Source organism: Ascaphus truei, chromosome 3, assembly GCF_040206685.1.
Source record: "Ascaphus truei isolate aAscTru1 chromosome 3, aAscTru1.hap1, whole genome shotgun sequence".
In the NCBI taxonomy this organism is placed as follows: domain Eukaryota; kingdom Metazoa; phylum Chordata; class Amphibia; order Anura; family Ascaphidae; genus Ascaphus; species Ascaphus truei.
Genome location: NC_134485.1, coordinates 338,318,967 through 338,336,296, shown reverse-complemented (window position 1 = coordinate 338,336,296; position 17,330 = coordinate 338,318,967). Strand labels below are relative to the sequence as shown.

Here is a 17,330-nt window from a genome sequence, read left to right as displayed (position 1 = left end):
TTTCTTAAATAACCTCCCAATAATCTTCACTAGAGATATATTGTATGTTTTATTCAGGCTTCAATCAATCACATTGGAGCATTTGGATTAAGAATCTGGGAATTCCTTGTGACCATTATCTTCTTTTAGAGATAACAGTTTTATATTAGCCAAGAGTAAAACATGTCTTTCTGGGGGGTTTACCCATGAGGGACATTAGATTATTGCAAAGGGTGCAAAATGCAGTGGTACATTTTGTTTCCTATAAATCCAGTCTGGGGAAGCAGTGCAAGGGGAAGTATTCACAGTTTAAAGTAGTTATACAGATGTTCTATCTAGATTCCTTAGCCATCTATTTAACTTTTTTCATCACGCAAGCTGAAAAATCTAGGTGGTTGGAACGTATGTGGAACATTAGTCTGCAAACCCACATACAGTAGTCGGTCACTTGAATTCCTTAAGGGGCTCTGAATGGCGAAGTGCTTGTCACTCATGTGTTTTCTCTAGCCTTATCCCACCCTGTCCTCATTAGAAAACCAATAAGGTTAGGAGTTCGGCAGGGAGAGGGGAGACTTGCTGATCACACAGTGACTTCACACAAAGGGTAGTAGCCAGAAGAAATCAAACTCCTTCCAAGTCTAACTTAAAAAAATACATTAAGAAAACTTGTGTCAGATTTTGGTACAAAAGACATAAATTACCCAGATGAAAGCCCTAAATGTGTCACAGGAATTAATTCACTTTGGTCCTACGATGGATTGCCCCAGTAATTCTTTCCCAATTATTTGTCCAGTTTGTAAAGTGCTAATTAGCTATGTTCTTATAAGTCTAAACTTAGCTTGGGGAAGGCAGTGTTAACCGGAGTTGGAAAAGAGGTGGAATTCTCTGTAGTCTGTATGCTACCACAGCTTCATCTACTGTAGGGGTGCGAAAGCTTTTGAGTCTGTATCCCCCTCTCTTCTTTCCCTCACCTAGTGAAATAATAAAAAGTTACCTCTCGTTTCCAAGTATATCCTGGGCACAGAGTTATGATGACAATACATGGTTACATTAACTGAACAGAGGTCATACATTATATTTAGAGACATTTCATGGACCGTTATAGATAATAAATGTTATGTGCATATGTAACAGTTACAGACAAGATTAAAATATGACAGCTGGTCTTAAAAGAACTTAAACTGGAGGCGGATTTGAGAGTCTCTCGTAGGTTGTTCAAGTCATGAGGTGCACAGTAACAGAAGGAGGAGCGACCAGATTATTTGTTGAACCTTGGGACCATGAGCATCCTCTTGTACACATTAGTGGGTCCCCTCTTGTACACATCCTTTTGTAGTCAGATCTCAGATGAGAAGTGCTATGTGTGGTAGGGTGTGGAGTTTGTTCAGATAGGTGAGAAGCTTAATGGAAAATTGCCTCTCACACACTCTCAGGAGGCAGCTCTATCCTATGGCAAACTCTCTTTTTCCCTCACGCCTAGCCTCGTGGGAAATGGTAGAGGAGTGAGAATTCTTCTTCCCATTACAAGTTTCAGTTCTCTCTGTGTATAGCCGTCGTCTATAGGCCACCTAACTCTACATCCTCCCATTCCATTTTCCTTACTGACTTTTAATCCTGATTATCTACCTTCCTCTTCTCTTCTGACTCACCCACTCTCCTCTGGGAAGATTTAAGCCCCCACATTAATGACCCCTCTCTTCTGGGCATATTGCCTCCTCTCTCACCTCCTTTTTTGGTCTCCACCAATGAACAGTTTTCATCACGTATAAGTACAGCCACTCCTTTGACCTTGTCTATTTAGAAAAAACAGTTCTTTGTCTAATTTCTCTCTCTCTCTACTTTCCCAGTCTAACCATCACCTCATATAATTTAGCACATTCCTCACACTCTGCCTCAAGCCACTCCTTGCAACCTATATTGCATCACCCATTGGTCTTTGCAATCCCTTTTAAAAACGAAACTTTCTTCACTACCACTCTCATCTAACCCAGGCAGCCTTGTAATTACTCACAGTTCTGTTCTTGCCTCCTCACTAGATCGGTATGCTCCTCCTGTAACCCAACACAGGGCTCCACACATATATGCTTTCTACAATATGTAGAACGCATCTGGATGAATTTGCACTCTGTAGCACATCTGTCTCTACAAATTATTATTATTTTTTCTTTAACTCTGTTTTTTTTCTTACCTTATCTCTGTAATAAACATGCACAAATCTAACCCATGCCAACTATTCTGTCTTTGACTCCCTCCTTTATCTTCCTTTCACAACATGCTCTGCCTCTTCCACTACAAAACACAACTTTGGTGATTATGTCAAGGGCAAGGTGGAAGTTACCCTCAGAGAAATACACTCCTTCAAATCCTCCTCATTCTCCATTGACTCCTTTTCGACAGTTGCAGTTTTAATCTGTTTGAAACATGTCTGGCCTATTTCCCCCCTTGCCTTCAGCTCTAACTCTTCTTAAACTTCTGGAATGCCGTTTTTCTTTAGACATACTTAATTTTCTCAATTACAATACCCTACTAGACACTCTCCAATCAGGCTTCCGCACAGCAAACTCAACTGAAACCCGACTAATTTAAGTAGCTAATGAATGCCATATTGCCATATCTACTCAACTTCTTGACCTCGCTGTTGCATTCGTTACGGTTAACCACTCTCTTATCCTGGCACCTTTTTCACTCTCAACATCTGTGGCATTGCGATCTTCTGTTTTTCCTCCTACATCTCTCCCTGCTCTTTCAGTGTTTATTTTGCCAGCTCCTCCTCTACGGATCTCTCTGTTGGTGAACCACAATGCTCTGTTTTAGGTCTCCCAAACTTCTCGCTATATACACGTTTGCTGGGTGACCTAATTTACGTGTTTTGGCTTCAACTATCATTTCTATGTTGATGACACACAACTATATTTATCTGCACTTGACTCTATACCTGCAGTACAGTCACAAATCACAGATTGCATATCAACAATTTCTGCCTTTATGGCTCTTTGCCACCTCAAACTTAATAAAGCTGAACGCGTTATAATGCGGCGCTTGGGGTCCACATAATGAGACCGCGTTATAACCAGGATCGCAGGGGGGGGGGAAATAGCCGCCGTGATCAGGACTTATCCTAGCAGGATGCTGGGGATCCAACACCACGGGTCAGCCATCGTGGGTGTGTGTGTGTGTCATGGCCAGTTTCAACGCGTGAGGTTAAACCCGCATTAGCCCAGAGAGGACAGCTTCACTGTACTGTAATCAGGGAGCGGGGAAGGGTAACAGAGGGATGGGGTAATTTAAGGGGGCTCCATCCCACTGACCACCTCCGATTAACCCAACGATTCTTTTCCATCAAATCCCCCTCCCCCGCAATGGGTTACATGAAGCCCACCCACACAGGATCAAACAGTGGCGAAGACCCCACATACAGCATTACATGTGACATGTTTAATTAGGACTGAATACAGAGATCCGTGCTGGGAGCTGGATGTGTAGGGTTAATGTGACATTTCCCATGAGCCCCTGTGGGAGGTTTTCCTTTCCGGGTCCCAGAGAGATGCTGAGCCGGGATTTAGGCACCAGGGACAGACTGGGGGATTCAGAGCGCTGGGAGATGAAGTCTAAGGCGGAGACAGGTTGTGTGTGTGTGTGATGTGCAGGAAGGGGGGATGGGATGTGCAAGGGGATGTGATGGGCAGGGGGGGATGTGATGTGCAATGGCGTATTGTGTGTGTGATGTGCAGGGGGGGTGATGTGTTTGATGTGCAGGGGAGTATTGTGTGTGTGTGTGATGTGCAGGGGGGTGATGCAATAAAGCTTTGGAGAAAAAAAAAAACCTTATAGATGTTTTAAATCGGGAGTCAAGTGCAGACTGCGTTATGCGGATCCGCGTTGTAGCGGATCGCGCTATAATGGGGTTGAGCTGTATGTCTAAGCAGGAACGCTTAATACTCCCTCTTATACCAGACACAAATTTTCCTTTAATAGCGAAAGAAAAAACAAGCGCAAATAACATTACTAATAAATCAAATAACACAAATTATATACTATACTTAATGAGTGCAGCTCCCGACGTAGAATTCAAACCAAATTCAATCAGCAAACGAGGGAGAAACAGGTGCGCAAATCACATCAGGACATGAAAAGAAAGTGAAAACACAAAATAGTGCAATATTGTCAACCCCAACAGATGATTTCAGTGTTGAAAGTTCTATAAAATTTGCACTCACGTGTTTAACGTGAAATGAAAGCGTTGTGGTTATTAGAAGTTACCAACTTTTGTCTCCAGATAGGTACTCCAGATAAATAGAGAGGGGGGAAAATCCATATACAAAAAAGGGAAAGCAAAAATAGTATAGTACTGTTTTTAATATTAAAAACACAAAGTATTCCACTTACATAAGTGCCTTTGTTTGTGAGCATTCAGACCACCCTCATATGGTCAGACAAAGATGTTCACAGCAACAGCATCTGCTCCATGGCCGTCACAGCAAGTACTGGGCTGAATAAAGTTGTCCTCCACTCTGGATGTCATCAACAAGGGCTTCTTAGTAATCACTGATTCACCCAACGCGCGTTTCCACTCTCCTTTTGAATCCTCATCTTCACAAAGTGTCTGTTGGATACTACAGGCAGGAGCAGTTCACCTGTGCTCGTTGTGTCTCCCCACACAGCTGGATGGGTGGCTCCCACAGATATTCCAGGGGTGCTGCGAACCGCTTGCTGTCTCACTCCTTCCTCGGCTGTTGCCTTGAGTGTTTGTTGTTCGTTGGTATTCCCCAAGGTAATGGAGTGGTGCTGTTGGCACTACGGCTGCTCTGCAGCTCCTGAGTCTCGCATCCCTTACCACAGCCATCCGGCCAATTACAGTGTTGGCGCCAAAAAAACGGGGTTGAGCTGTATGTCTAAGCAGGAACGCTTAATACTCCCTCTCATACCAGACACACATTTTCCTTTGCCATTATTACAGTCAATAATAGTAGCCACTCAGCCTTGCAAGTGTGTTGCCTAGAGGTTACATTAGACTCTTCCCTGTCTTTCACTCCTCATGTAAACTCTCTCACTAAGGGGCCTATGCAGAGAGCAGCGTTAGAATAAATTGGAGAGTTTAAGAAAAAGTATCTTTAATGGAGAGTTTTATTCTCCATATGCAGAAATGGGCGAAATCCGCTATTTTTAGCATTACTGCATGTGGAGAATTGTAAAGGAGGAGATTCGCGCAGCTGAAAGCGGAAAAAAAAAAATCGCGCATTTTTTTTTTCCCTATAGGCGGCGACCTCCTGCTTCTTGCCAACTTTAGTTGGCGGAGAAAATTGACGAAAATCGCGCCAAAAACAGCCGCTAGATGGCGAGCGCGCCTTTCTGAATTCGGATATTTTTCAGACTGGCGAGATGTAGTTTCTCGCCAGCCGGGCGGCGAAATTTTGAAATAGAAAAAAAAAAAATGGCGCGTTTTCCCTAACTCGCCATTTTCAGCTGTTTTTAGCGCGATTTTCTCCTAAAAATGGCGAGATTGCAAATAGCGCTGCTCTCTGCATGAGGCCCTAAATCTTGCAGTTTCTTCCTCCACAGCATTTTAAAGCATGTCGCTTCCTCTGTTCCTCAACTACTAAAACACTATTGCACGGCCTAGTTCTTTCCAGCATTGATTACTACAACATGTTGTTAGTTGGCCTGCCGGCCTGCCTCACAGCTCTCTCCCTTACACTGATTTCAAAATACTGCTGCTAGAATTATCTCCCGCTTCTCTGAACTTGTAACTGCTTCTGACCTCCTGAATATCTGTAGAAAGAAGTCTTTCATGAAATTATTGACACCTAAACTACTGACTCCAGATGCATTTGACCTCGCTGACTTGAATTTTTAATAAATTCAGTTTTACTCCTACTGTGTCTTCAAATCTGTAAATATATAAGTCAGGCTGTAAGCGCTTTGTGGCAGGGTCTCACTTTGCCTTGTTATAATTTACTTATACAAATATCTACTTTATTAACATTAAAATATTGAAATTGTTTCTTTTTCTGAGTTTATGTGGATCGTGTTTGCTGATGGTTTCAATTAAATGAAATCAGAAAGGTCTTTGGTCTGCATATCTATATATACATTTATAAATATATATCATTCTTGGAGAAATTTGGAGAGAGCACCAGTTTTAACTGCTTCATTGCTCGTTGCAAATATTTCTGCTGCTTAAGTAATTAAAGGGTGAACATGTATTAGTAGTATTATCAAACTCTTAGAATTACTGCAGTTGTTTATTGACACATACAGTATACAGTATGTGAAATAAACTCTATTACTTGTACAACACAAACCTGTAACTATTTAAATTCCAGACAGAACGCCCAGCTGCTAAACTGAAATGTCTTATTCTAACCGTGCGCTGCTGTACTCCACGCGGCATTAACGCGGCCAATCGCCCCAGGCACACGTGTTTATCGCGGTTGCTTTGTTTGATTTTCATGGATTGTGTGCAATTAAATGCAATGAAATGAATGAATTGTAATGTGTACTGTACTGTGCTACTGTGTCAATTTCAGTGTTTAAAAGCCAGAACACAAAAATGCCATTTTCTGCACTTGCCTACACTCGCGTCTAAAGGCGGTACGGTTGGAAGAAATCCCGCGCCATGACATGGGTATTCCGAGGTATACACCGCGTGAAGTGTTTCAATAACAGCCGCTGCATCTGTAGTTGTTTTTATAAGGTCATCAGAAAATGATATTACTTTTTATATGATCTGTAGTCTGGCATATCCAAGTATGCTTGGTCTTTTCAATATGTACAGTATGAGTTTATTCAGGTATTTCTACCTTGTAAAGGATTGGGCAGTATGACCATGTAGAATTTTTTTTTCTTTTATTGGATCATCGCACATACTGTATCCGTTAACTGAATAAGAAATGTCTATGATTTGTAATCCTCATGTACGAAATACAGTGTACGTACACTGTACATTATTTTATATAGGTCCAAACAGTCTGCCGAGGATCTAGTACTGGACATGGCTATTTTAACCTCTTTCCTTTGTGAAGAAATATACAGCTGGATTTCCATGAACAAACGTGACCTGGGAGACTGCGATGGACCTCTACTACCCTCCAACCCCAAGTACCCAGAACCCCACATAAATAACACACAAATATTGACAAGATAATGTCTGGAGGTACAGGGCCGCAGATTTTTAGTTGACCATTAAATAATTGGTAAGCGCTACCCCTTGCCAGAGCGCATGTGCAACGGTTTAGATGTCAACAGTCCTTTAACCGATGACCCGAGACATTCAAGCCGGGCCCATGTGACCCGGCCAGTGATGCGAGTGGCCATCCCTCATCCCAGTGGGAGCTCAGCCCAAGTGCTGGCCTCAGCCCTCCCCCTCCCAGTGGGGACCCTAAGAATGAGTCCTGTAGCTAGGGGAGGACCACAGGGGCCAAGGCCCTCCACTTACCCCTGTACCTGTACGCGAATGCGTATGTGCACCTCCCAAGCTTCCGCCACCAGCTGCGTGCTCTGCACACACATCACTGCAACTTCCCTGCCACCCGGGACTTCCCCTGAGAGCCCAGCCCGCCGGCCCCTATTAGCAGCCGAGCTGCAGAAGCTGCTGTCAGCCACATGGGAGCCCCATCCTGAAGCTGACACGCAGCCCCAGACTGCTGTAATTGCTGTCAGGGCGCAGACTGGCAATGCGCCTTGCCAGCTGAATTACATAACCTCCCTTGCCCTTACTACTCCACCCCCTGACCCAGTCGCACCCGGCCAACACGTAGGTAAGAGTGGAGCCTGACCCCCCGCTCATGCTTGTTCTTCGCTTAGTGCTCAAGGCAACTGAAAGCTAGATTAAAATTTCTTACAGCTCAAGCTTATTGCAAATCGGAGTAAAAAATAAATAAAAAGATTTTGCATCTACAACCATTTTACTCAATATTGTAACATTGTAGAAAGTGGTATGGTGAGTGGCTCCTCCTCACCCATAGCCTCCCACAGACATGAACTCTTCACTAACTGGCTCCGTTCTCAGTTCTACGTCTCCAGCACTTTTTCTCACATGTTCCCTCTTTAATTAGGTGCTAAATCCATTTTAGGGCCATGAAAGGCCAATCACTCCAATAAGGTTGCTATCAGTTGAATCCCTTCTTTTTAAGTAGTTCAGTTTAAGTCGTCTTCTTTGTACAAGAAGCACACACACTAAATTAATTTGACACAATTTTCCCATTGAAAGCATTAACCCTTAGGTTGCCACCAGTCTTCTGGGATGGCAACCACACAATCATTTGGGTTGCGATCATGTGATCGCAACTGTCCCCAGTGACATTAACGGAAGTGAAGTGGTATCCAATTCTATTACAATTGTGCCGTTATTGCAATCACTCCAAACAAGAATGGCAAGATGTACTGTACCCTGTACATCATAAGGAAACTTGGCATGCCAGCCCTGATGAAATACAGGCTACGTAATTAGGACAGCCTAGGGGGTTAAACATCTGATAATCCCATATAAATTAGTCCTGTAATGCATAAACTGGTCACATTGTGTAAATGTGTATTCTTGCTAAATACTACATACCTTTAGAGCTGAAAGAATGTGTTGTACAAATTTTGTCACAGGAGTAAACTGTGAATCTGATTACCGCGGTGATGCCTCCATTTTAATTGCAAACTCGCCGTTCTGTACTGCATTTCAGCTGCCATACATTCATACAATAGCATCTTCAGAGTACCAAACCTGTGCAATGAACTACATTTCAGACCTACTATAAACTAGTTGCCAAGCAATTCTTACTGTAGCTTGCTTCTGCTTGATACAGACTGCCTCTATAATTTTTGATCTTGCAGGTATTTACTGTATGCATGTACTTACTTTCTTCAATTTATTCCTTTACAATAGTACTCCTTATAAGACCTACTATGGTTAATACATTATTACGATTATTACTTGGTTAAACCACATTTGACCAGTTTTGCAATATACACATAAAAGTAATTCAGTAGAGTCAATATATTTGAAACTAAGCACTGTGGTTTGAAACCAAGAACATAATCCAAAATATTAAAATTAAAGATATACAAACTCTTCATCAGAATTCGCAAATACGGCAAAATCTTTACCCCAAAAAACTGTCAATTTAGTCCTAAAAATTCACAAGTAAAATGCAGAAGTACAATTTTTCAGATAAAGAAAAATGCTATAACATTTGCAAAATGGTTTGTGACCACTTCGAACATCATAATAATAATAATAGCATGTTTTTGTATAGCGCTGCTAGTTTTACGAAGCGCTTTACAGAGACATTTTGCAGGCACAGGTCCCTGTCCCGCGAATCTATTTTTTGGTGCCTGAGGCACAGGGAGATAAAGTGACTTGCCCATGGTCACAAGGAGCCGACACTGGGAATTGAACCAGGTTCCCCGGCTTCAAACTCTCAATGCCCGTCAGTGTCTTTACTCACTGAGCCGCTCCTTCTCCCATACTTATTATAAATATAAAAATAACAAATACAGTTGGGTACTGTGCAAAAAACGCTTTGAAATACATTCATGGTTTTTATTTTTGTAAGTAGTGATCTATTTTAATCTTTTCATAAAGTGTGCAGAAATAGTGTCTCAAGGGTTATGTGACCAGGAGGGATACTTCATCTTTACTTTAGATCTCTGCTGTGCTTCTTCAAGAGACTGTGGAGTGATCAACCACCAAATCCCATGTCATTGTGTGCCGATTTATGTGTTTGGCAGTAGAGCACTCTAAATGTTCATGGACCAACATACAGTACGAGTTCTACATTGTGAATGAGTGCTTAAGACCACAGAACTTCACTTGTCTCCTGTGTTTTTTAAAGCTCATGTCATATTCTTATAGTGTTGCCAGGTGGCTTCTACAAAAATACTGGACACAAAGGCGAAAGGTGTGACGCGCTAGAAAAAAGTCGGTGGGGAGGTATGTTATTTATAAATGATCTGACCGTTGTATAATTTTTTCTAAATTTCACTCAAAGCTCGCACCAATTTGCAACATTTCATATTCTATTTTACAAAAAAAAGTCTGGGGAGGGGCCGGGGATGGAGATTTTTTTTTTTTTTTTTTTACAAAATAGAATATGAAATGTTGGAAATTGATGAATACTTAGAGTGAAATTTAGAAATAATGAGGTGACGGATTTATAAATAACCAATAGAAAGAGGTGATCTGGCACACAATCAATGAAGCACTATAATGTCACCTGTCGGTGCCCACAGACCAAATGGGGTCATCCTACCAGGTCCCCAAATGGTATCAGGGTAAAGAGAATAGTCCAGGCACACTGTCTTATCACAAAGTAGAAAATTTAATCCAGCATAAATCCAATGTCTCGGCTGCACACAGGCAACCTTTGTCAAGGTGAGAGCTCACCCTGACAAAGGCTGCCTGTGTGCAGCCGAAACGTTGGATTTATGCTGGATTAAATTTTCTACTTTGTGATAAGACCATGTGCCTGGACTATTCTCTTTACACGGATTTATAAATAACATACCTGCAGTCATACAGGCCCATGGCGAGAAATACTGATCTTAATTCTCCTCTCTCACAAATTCCAAGATTGTTGCACCACTCTTCCACCTCCCATCCAACCCCCTCCCCTCACCCATCCCTTCTTCCTCTCTCACCCCTTCCTCTCTTCCTCTCACTCCCCCTCCCTGTCATTCTCAATCCCACAGGACAGCCACAGAATGAACACACACAGACACACACACAACAGGACAGACCAAAAACACACACACACACACAAACACACACACACACACACACCAGAACAGACCAAAAACAAACACACACACACACACACAACAGGACAGACCAAAGACACACACACACACAACAGGACAGACCAAACACACACACAGACACACACACATACACACATACACACATACACACAGACCGACCAAACACACACACACAACAGGATAGACCAAACACACACACACATGACAGAATCCCCCCACCCCACAAACACACACACACACAACATGACAGACCACAAACACACACACACAACAGGACAGACCAAACACACACACACAAATAGGACAGACCAAAAACCACACACACACACAAATAGGATAGACCAAATACACACACACACACACACACAACAGGACAGACCAAAAACACACACACACACAACAGGACAGACCAAACACACACACACACACACACACAAATAGGACAGACCAAAACACACACACACACACACAAATAGGACAGACCAAAAACACACATACACACACACACAACAGGACTGACCAAAAACACACACGCACGCACACACAACAGGACAGACCAAAAACACACACATACAGACAACCACACACAACCACATACACACCACACACTCCCCCTCTGCTCCATGCTGTTTTCTCCTTGGCCCACCCCCAGGCTCCTTACACCTTCTCCTAGCTTGTGAGTTATTATATTCCTTATTTCTACTTATCCCTATACTCAGCGCTGTAAAAGATAAGAACAATATTGGTTAAACACTGATAGACTGTTTAACCAATTAAAATGTAAGCATCACCGTGGTAATCAGATTCACATTTTAGTCCTATGACAACATTTGTACAACACATTCTTTCAGCTCTGGCTGTATTTAATATTTAGCAAAGTCAGTACTAACATTTACTACTATTTGTGCTAATCGTAGTTATTCCCTATTACCTTAATGTTAATCTAGTTAAAGCAATTAAGGTGTGAACAGAACTGATTTATAGCATAGCATGAACTCCCACGTCTGCAGTATTTCACATTAGGAAATGATGCCAAGCTATAAGCCATGATAAGCTTGTTGGGGTCTTGCCCTGCACCATTTTTATCCACGAGTCACACTTTCTAATCTTTCCAGGCTGATGTGAACGCCATAATAGCTTTGTTTAGCAGAGCATGCAGCTTAATTATTGTTATATTAATTGTTAATCTCTCCTACATCTTGCGGCCCTGAATAATAAAGTGAAAGCCACAATTCACACAAATGAGATTGATGCTCTCAAAATAAAACATGAAATTAATAGCGAAAGAAGTTCTTCCAGAATCACTGGCAGGAGCAGCAAAACCCTGTGTTCACTTAGAGATACAGTATGCAGTTATTTTTAAATAACGGTCCTAATCGTTAGTTTAACCAACTGAATTGCACATATTGTACAAATGCTCTGTATGTTACTGCAGGAAATGCTGATAATAAAACGGGTATACTGTATACAGTAGCACAATTCAATTCTGTTAGCATTCATGCAGCCACCCCTGGGGTGGAATTCTGAACAACATTCCCTGATGTTCTGGTTTGCATGAAGGAAGCTTCAGAAGTGGAGCACTGCCATTATTAATATTTAACCCTTAAACATAAGTTACTTTCCTTGAGCAAAGTTCAATAACCAGTAAATTGATGCCGCGTGTCTTGTATAAAGAAGGCTAATTATGTCAAGTTATAATAAAACTCTACAATAAAAGTTACAATAAAACTCTTTCCAGCATATTGTTTTTTAAATAATAAATTTCTGTAAGATAGAAAAGAACAGCATTTTTTAATATAGATTTTCTTTAAAACAGAGGTGATTGCAAAAATGACAAAAAAACAGTGGTACTTTCCACTCTGGCAATTTCACATTTGGAAATAAATATTTATCTATTGTAGAATAACAAAGTGAACACAGTACATAAACCCTACCCACTTAAAAACGGTGCCAACACACACGAAGAAAAAAATCACAAAACACATTAAACTAATGACAGTGGAACAATAATGCATGCATTAAAAAAATACAAAGATGTAGCAATGTCACTTTTAGTGTTGTTATATAAAAAAAGGTGAAAAAGTGAAAAGTATATAGTGTATATATATATGTGTATATATATATATATATATATATATATATATATACAGTGTTCGACAATTATATACATTTACACGCCCGAGGCGTGTGGATTTAACCCCCGGGCGAGTAAATATTGGCCCAAGCAGCACACGTGTATTTTTAAAATTTCCCGCGCTCGTGCTGCTGTTTTTCCCGCGCTCGCGCTGCTGTTTTTCCCGCGCTCGCGCTGGAGAAATAAAAAAAAACGGAGGCTGGTTCATGTTGTTGGGGGAGATTACCCCGCCTCCGGCTCTCTGAGCAGTGCCTTCACTCCTATCCCTTCTCTCAGCAACTTTCCCTCCTCAGCTCTTCCACTCCTCCCCCTTCCGGCAGCCAGCCCCTTCCACGCCTCAGGCCCCTGCAGGGCCATCCGCCCCCCCTCCCTCCCATCGGGCCATCCGTCCCCCCTCGCATCGGGCCATCCACCACCCCCTCCCATCGGGCCATCCACCCCCCCCTCCCATCGGGCCAATCGGGCCATCCACCCCTCCCTCCCATCGGGCCATCCACCCCCCCCTCCCATCGGGCCATCCACCCCCCCTCCCATCGGGCCATCCACCCCCCCCTCCCATCAGGCCATCCACCCCCCCCCTCCCATCGGGCCATCCACCACCCCCTCCCATCGGGCCATCCACCACCACCCCCCCCCTCACACCAATCTCTCCCGGCCTCCGTGACCCCCCCTCACCCAACGCGTGCCTCTCCCTGCTCTAAGCAGGGGAAATCCCCTAACCCGAGCCTCTCCCTGCTCTAAGCAGGGGAAATCCCCTAACCGGAGCCTCTCCCTGCTCTAAGCAGGGGAAATCCCCTAACCGGAGCCTCTCCCTGCTCTAAGCAGGGGAAATCCCCTAACCGGAGCCTCTCCCTGCTCTAAGCAGGGGAAATCCCCTAACCGGAGCCTCTCCCTGCTCTAAGCAGGGGAAATCCCTTAACCGGAGCCTCTCCCTGCTCTAAGCAGGGGAAATCCCCTACCGGCCCTTCTCCACTCTATCAGGGAATACTGCAGCGTCGTCGCTGTCCACCTCTGGAGGGGGCGCGGCCCCTTGCAGAGGCCCTCCTGCCGTGCTGAGGCCCTCCTGCCGTGCTGAGGCCCCCGCTGCCATGTGCGACCCCCTGCCTTGCGGGTGAGTGTTTGTGTGTGTGAGTGACAGACTGTGTGTGTGTGAGTGACAGATTGTGTGTGTGTGTGTGAGTGTGAGTTTGTCTGAGTGAGAGTGGGTGTCTGTGTGTCTGTGAGTGTGTCACCCTCTCTCTCTCTTCCTGTGTCACCCTCTCCCTGTGTCACCCTCTCCCTGTGTCACCCTCTCCCTGTGTCAACCTCCCTCTCCCTGTGTCACCCTCACCCTCTCCCTCTCCCTGTGTCACCCTCTCCCTCTCCCTGTGTCGCCCTCTCCCTCTCTCCCTCTCCCTGTGTCACTCTCTCCCTCTCTCCCTCTCTCCCTCTCCCTGTGTCACCCTCTCCCAAAATCTCCCTCTCCCTGTGTCACCCTCTCCCTCTCTCCCTCTCCGTGTCACCCTCTCCCTGTCCCTGTGTCACCCTCTCCCTGTCCCTGTGTCACCCTCTCCCTGTCCCGGTGTCACCCTCTCCCTGTGTCACCCTCTCCCTCTCCCTGTGTCACACTCCCTCTCACCCTCCCTCTCCCTGTGTCACCCTCCCTCTCCCTGTCACCCACCCTCTCCCTCTCCCTGTGTCACCCTCTCCCTGTGTCACCCTCTCCGTGTCACCCTCCCTCTCCCTGTGTCACCCTCCTTCTCCCTGTGTCACCCTCCCTCTCCCTGTGTCACCCTCCCTCTCCCTGTGTCTCCCTCTCCCTGTGTCACCCTCTCCCTCTCTCCCTCTCCCTGTGTCACCCTCTCCCTGTGTCACCCTCTCCCTCTCCCTGTGTCAAACTCTCCCTCTCCCTGTGTCACCCTCTCCCTCTCCCTTTGTCACCCTGTCCCTGTGTCACCCTCTCCCACTGTCACCCTCCCCCTCTCCCTGTTTCACCCTCCCTCTCCCTGTTTCACCCTCCCTCTCCCTGTGTCACCCTCCCTCTCCCTGTGTCACCCACCCTCTCCCTCTCCCTGTGTCACCCTCTCCCTGTGTCACCCTCTCCGTGTCAACCTCCCTCTCCCTGTGTCACCCTCTCCGTGTCACCCTCCCTCTCCCTGTGTCACCCTCCCTCTCCCTGTGTCACCCTCCCTCTCCCTGTGTCACCCTCCCTCTCCCTGTGTCACCCTCTCCCTGTGTCACCCTTTCTCCCTGTGTCACCCTCTCCCTCTCACCCTCTCCCTGTGTCACCCTCTCCTCTCCCTGTGTCACCCTCTCCCTGTGTCACCCTCCCTCTCACTGTGTCACCCTCTCCCTGTGTCACCCTCTCCCTCTCCCTGTGTCACCCTCTCCCTCTCTCTCCCTCTCTCTCCCTGTGTCACCCTCTCCCTGTGTCACCCTCTCCCTCTCCCTGTGTCACCCTCTCCCTCTCCCTGTGTCACCCTCTCCCTGTCACCCTCCCCCTCTCCCTGTCACCCTCCCTCTCCCTGTGTCACCCTCCCTCTCCCTGTGTCACCCTCCCTCACCCTGTGTCACCATCCCTCTCCCTGTGTCACCCACCCTCTCCCTGTGTCACCCACCTCTCCCTCTCCCTGTGTCACCCTCTCCCTCTCCCTGTGTCACCCTCTCCCTGTGTCACCCACCCTCTCCCTGTGTCACCCTCTTCCTGTGTCACCCTCCCTCTCCCTGTGTCACCCACCCTCTCCCTCTCCCTGTCACCCTCCCTCTCCCTGTGTCACCCTCCCTCTCCCTGTGTCACCCTCCCTCTCCCTCTCCCTGTGTCAACCTCTCCCTGTGTCACCCTCTCCGTGTCAACCTCCCTCTCCCTGTGTCACCCTCTCCGTGTCACCCTCCCTCTCCCTGTGTCACCCTCCCTCTCCCTCTGTCACCCTCTCCCTGTGTCACCCTCTCTCCCTGTGTCACCCTCTCCCTCTCACCCTCTCCCTGTGTCACCATCTCCCTGTGTCACCCTCTCCCTGTGTCACCCTCTCCCTCTCCCTGTGTCACCCTCTCCCTCTCCCTGTGTCACCCTCTCCCTCTCTCTCCCTCTCTCTCCCTGTGTCACCCTCTCCCTGTGTCACCCTCTCCCTCTCCCTGTGTCACCCTCTCCCTCTCCCTGTGTCACCCTCTCCCTCTCCCTGTGTCACCCTCTCCCTCTCCGTGTCACCCTCCCTCTCCCTGTGTCACCCTCCCTCACCCTGTGTCACCCTCCCTCTCCCTGTGTCACCCACCCTCTCCCTGTGTCACCCACCTCTCCCTATGCCTGTGTCACCCTCTCCCTCTCCCTGTGTCACCCACCCTCTCCCTGTGTCACCCTCTCCCTGTGTCACCCTCCCTCTCCCTGTGTCACCCACCCTCTCCCTCTGTCACCCTCCCTCTCCCTGTGTCACCCTCCCTCTCCCTGTGTCACCCTCTCCCTGTGTCACCCTCTCCCTCTCTCCCTGTGTCATCCTCTCCCTCTCACCCTCTCCCTGTGTCACCCTCTCCCTGTGTCACCCTGTCCCGCTCCCTGTGTCACCCTCCCTCTCCCTCTCCGTGTCACCCTCTCCCTGTGTGACCCACCCTCTCCGTCTCCCTGTGTCGCCCTCTCCCTGTGTCGCCCTCTCCCTGTGTCGCCCTCTCTCTGTCACCCTCTCCCTCTCTCTGTCACCCTCTCCCTCTCTCTGCCACCCTCTCCCTCTCTCTGTCACCCTCTCCCTCTCTGTCGCACTCTTCTTCGCTCTCTCTGTCGCACTCTCTTCTTCGCTCTCTGTCGCACTCTCTCTTTGTCTCTCATTCTCTCAGTGTGTGTGTCTCTCATTCTCTCGCTTTCTCTGTGTGTCTCTCTTTCTCTGTGTGTCTCTCTTTCTCTGTGTGTGTGTGTGTGGGTGTGCCGCTCTGTGTGTGTGTGTGTGTGTCTGCCTGTCTCTCTCTGTCTCTCTCTGTGAAGCGCCGACGTCCAGACACAGGTTAAGGGGTTCAGGAAACTAGTCATTCACATCTGGCTTTTATTTCTAGATCCGACATTGACACACACACACACACGACTAATTGTAGCATAATGTAATACAATAAATAAATTTATGTCAAAAACGAATGTTGTTCTGACTAGGAATTTATTAAATGTATTTTATTTATATATTTTATTTTAAAGCGGGTTGGGGGCGGGACTGGGGGCGGAGTTGGGGGCGGGACTGGGGGTGGAGTTGGGGGCGGGACTAGGGGCGGAGTTGGAGGGCGGGACTAGGTGGCGAGTAGATTTTTTGGTTGGGCGAGTAGATTTTTTGGTTGGGCGAGTAGATTTTTGGGTGATTTGTCGAACACTGTGTATATATATATATATATATATATATATATATATATATATATATATATATATATATATATTGTGACAGAAACCAGGGGTTGGTAATAAACTCCATATACAGGGCTCCCAGGATACTGAACAGTTTCTGTCCTGTCTAAGCTGAAC

General features: G+C 46.1%; 1 protein-coding gene across 3 annotated transcripts in view; it reads right to left on the bottom strand.

Moving 5' to 3' along the window:
• SLC4A8 (solute carrier family 4 member 8) overlaps window positions 1-17,330 on the bottom strand; it is a 423,930-nt gene that overhangs the window by 175,821 nt on the left and 230,779 nt on the right. The window contains exons 1-2 of one of the 3 annotated variants that reach the window (XM_075591639.1): window positions 1,991-2,088; window positions 681-950 (exon numbers count right to left, since the gene is read on the bottom strand). The exons of 1 other annotated variant lie outside the window; for it this stretch is intronic. The gene's annotated coding sequence lies outside the window, so the exon portion shown is untranslated. Of the gene's footprint in view, window positions 1-680; window positions 951-1,990; window positions 2,094-17,330 lie in introns of those variants that run through there. One more of the 3 variants, XM_075591637.1, reaches the window with a different exon arrangement.